Raw genomic sequence first — 3693 nt, forward strand, 5'->3', positions numbered from 1 at the left:
GGGTTAGGGTTAGGGTTAGGGTTATGCTTGGGTTAGGGTTAGGATTTGGGTTAGGGTTAGGCCGGGTTCTGCCAATTGCAAATTTATTCCCTCAGGAGCTCCATGGGGGCTGGGCCTTTCCTTGTCCTGGTCTCAACAGCTTCACTGTGGAAGAGATCCAGGGTGTGTCCAGGGTTAGGGTTATGGTTATGGTTAGGGTTAGGGTTGGGGTTGGGGTTGGGGTTAGTGTTAGGGTAAGGTTTAGGGTTAGGGTTAGAGTTAGGGTTAGGGTTAGGTTTATGCTAGGTTTAGGGTTAGGGTTAGGGTTAGGGTTAGTGTTAGCGTTATTCCAGGGTTAGGGTAAGGGTTAGGGTTAGGGTTAGGGTTATTCCAGGGTTACGGTTAGGGTTAGGGTTATGCTAGGGTTAGGGTTAGGGTTAGGGTTAGGGTTAGGGTTATGCTAGGGTTAAGGTTAGGGTTATGCTAGGGTTAGGGTTAGGGTTAGGGTTAGGGTTAGGGTTATTCCAGGGTTAGGGTTACGGTTAGGGTTAGGGTTATGCTAGGGTTAGGGTTAGGCTTAGGGTTAGGGTTAGGGTTATTCGAGGGTTTGGGTTAGGGTTATGCTAGGGTTAGGGTTAGGGTTAGGGTTATTCCAGGGTTAGGGTTAGGGTTAGGGTTAGGGTTAGGGTTATGCTAGGGTTAGGGTTAGGGTTAGGGTTAGGGTTATGCTAGGGTTAGGGTTAGGGTTAGGGTTAAGGTTAGGGTTAGGATTAGGGTTATGCTAGGGTTAGGGTTAGGGTTAGGGTTAGGGTTAGGGTTAGGGTTAGGGTTAGGATTAGGGTTATGCTAGGGTTAGGGTTAGGGTTAGGGTTAGGGTTATGCTAGGGTTAGGGTTAGGGTTAGGGTTAGGGTTAGGGTTAGGGTTAGTGTTATGCTAGGGTTAGGGTTAGGGTTATGCTAGGGTTAGGGTTAGGGTTATGCTAGGGTTAGGGTTAGGTTTAGGGATAGGGTTAGGGTTATGTTAGGGTTAGGGTTAGGGTTAGGGTTAGGGTTATGCTAGGGTTAGGGTTAGGGTTAGGGTTAGGGTTATGCTAGGTTTAGGGTTAGGGTTACGATTAGGGTTAGGGTTAGGGTTATGCTAGGGTTAGGGTTAGGGTTAGGGTTAGGGTTAGGGTTAGGGTTAGGGTTAGGGTTATTCCAGGGTGAGGGTTAGGGTTAGGGTTATGCTGGGTTAGGGTTAGGCTTAGGGTTAGGGTTAGGGTTAGGGTTAGGGTTAGGATTAGGGTTATGCTAGGGTTAGGGTTAGGGTTACGGTTAGGGTTATGCTAGGGTTAGGGTTAGGGTTAGGGTTAGGGTTAGTGTTATGCTAGGGTTAGGGTTAGGGTTATGCTAGGGTTAGGGTTAGGGTTATGCTAGGGTTAGGGTTAGGTTTAGGGTTAGGGTTAGGGTTATGTTAGGGTTAGGGTTAGGGTTAGGGTTAGGGTTATGCTAGCGTTAGGGTTAGGGTTAGGGTTAGGGTTAGGGTTAGGGTTATGCTAGGGTTAGGGTTAGGGTTAGGGTTATTCCAGGGAGAGGGTTAGGGTTAGCGTTAGGGTTAGGATTATGCTGGGTTAGGGTTAGGGTTAGGGTTAGAGTTACGGTTAGGATTAGGGTTATGCTAGGGTTATGGTTAGGGTTAGGGTTAGGGTTATGCTAGCGTTAGGGTTAGGGTTAGGGTTAGGGTTAGGGTTATTCTAGGGTTAGGGTTAGGGTTAGGGTTAGGGTTATGCTAGGGTTAGGGTTTGGGTTAGGGTTAGGGTTATGCTAGGGTTAGGGTTAGGGTTAGGGTTAGGGTTAGGGTTAGGGTTATGCTAGGGTTAGGGTTAGGGTTATGCTAGGGTTAGGGTTAGGGGTATGCTAGGGTTAGGGTTAGGTTTAGGGTTAGGGTTAGGGTTATGTTAGGGTTAGGGTTAGGGTTAGGGTTGGGGTTAGGGTTAGGGTTATGCTAGGGTTAGGGTTAGGGTTAGGATTAGGGTTAGGGTTAGGGTTAGGGTTATGCTAGGGTTAGGGTTAGGGTTAGGGTTAGGGTTAGGGTTAGGGTTATGCTAGGGTCAGGGTTAGGGTTATGCTAGGGTTAGGGTTAGGTTTAGGGTTAGGGTTAGGGTTATGCTAGGGTTAGGGTTAGGGTTAGGGTTAGGGTTAGGGTTAGGGTTATGCTAGGGTTAGGGTTAGGGTTTGGGTTAGGTTTAGGGTTAGGGTTACGGTTAGGGTTAGGGTCATTTCAGGGTAAGGGTTAGGGTTAGGGTTAGGGTTAGGGTTATTCTAGGGTTATGGTTAGGGTTAGGGTTAGGGTTAGGGTTATGCTAGGGTTAGGGTTAGGGTTAGGGTTCGGGTTAGGGTTAGGGTTAGGGTTAGAGCTATGCTAAGGTTAGGGTTAGGGTTAGGGTTACGGTTAGGGTTATGCTAGGGTTAGGGTTAGGGTTAGGGTTATTCCATGGTTAGGGTTAGGGTTAGGGTTAGGGTTCGGGTTAGGGTTAGGGTTAGGGTTAGGGTTAGGGTTAGGGTTATGCTAGGGTTAGGGTTAGGGTTAGGGTTAGGGTTAGGATTAGGGTTATGCTAGGGTTAGGGTTAGGGTTAGCATTAGGGTTACGGTTAGGGTTATGTTAGGGTTAGGGTTAGGGTTAGGGTTAGGGTTAGGGTTATTCCAGGGTTAGGGTTAGGGTTAGGGTTAGGGTTAGGGTTATGCTAGTGTTAGGGTTAGGGTTATGCTAGGGTTAGGGTTAGGGTTAGGGTTAGGGTTAGGGTTAGGGTTAGGGTTATGCTAGGGTTAGGGTTAGGGTTAGGGTTAGGGTTAGGGTTATGCTAGGGTTAGGGTTAGGGTTATGCTAGGGTTAGTGTTAGGGTTAGGGTTAGGCTTAGGGTTATTCCAGGGTTAGGGTTAGGGTTAGGGTTAGGGTTAGGGTTAGGGTTATACTAGGGTTAGGGTTAGGGTTATGCTAGGGTTAGGGTTAGGGTTAGGATTAGGGTTAGGTTTGTGCTAGGTTTAAGGTTAGGGTTAGGGTTAGGGTTAGGGTTAGGGTTATGCTAGGGTTAGGGTTAGGGTTAGGTTTAGGGTGAGGGTTAGGGTTAGGGTTATTCCAGGGTTAGGGTTAGGGTTAGGGTTATGCTAGGGTTAGGGTTAGGGTTAGGGTTAGGGTTATGCTAGGGTTAGGGTTAGGGTTATGCCAGGGTTAGGGTTAGGGTTAGGGTTAGGGTTATTCCAGGGTTAGGCTTAGGGTTAGGGTTAGGGTTATGCTAGGGTTAGGGTTAGGGTTAGGGTTAGGGTTAGGGTTATTCGAGGGTTTGGGTTAGGGTTATGCTAGGGTTAGGGTTAGGGTTAGGGTTATTCCAGGGTTAGGGTTAGGGTTACGGTTAGGGTTATGCTAGGGTTAGGGTTAGGGTTAGGGTTAGGGTTAGGGTTATGCTAGGATTAGGGTTAGGGTTAGGGTTAGGGTTAGGGTTAGGATTAGGGTTATGCTAGGGTTAGGGTTAGGGTTAGGGTTAGGGTTAGGGTTATGCTAGGGTTAGGGTTAGGGTTAGGGTTTTTCCAGGGTGAGGGTTAGGGTTAGGGTTAGGGTTAGGGTTAGGGTTATGCTAGGGTTAGGGTTAGGGTTAGGGTTAGGGTTATGCTAGGGTTAGGGTTAGGGTTAGGGTTATGCTAGGGTTAGGGTTAGGGTTAGGGTTATTCTAGGGTTA

Source organism: Myotis yumanensis, unplaced genomic scaffold, assembly GCF_028538775.1.
Source record: "Myotis yumanensis isolate MYYU_CA2020_CCGP unplaced genomic scaffold, mMyoYum1.0.hap1 SCAF_2, whole genome shotgun sequence".
NCBI classification, from domain to species: Eukaryota; Metazoa; Chordata; class Mammalia; order Chiroptera; family Vespertilionidae; genus Myotis; species Myotis yumanensis.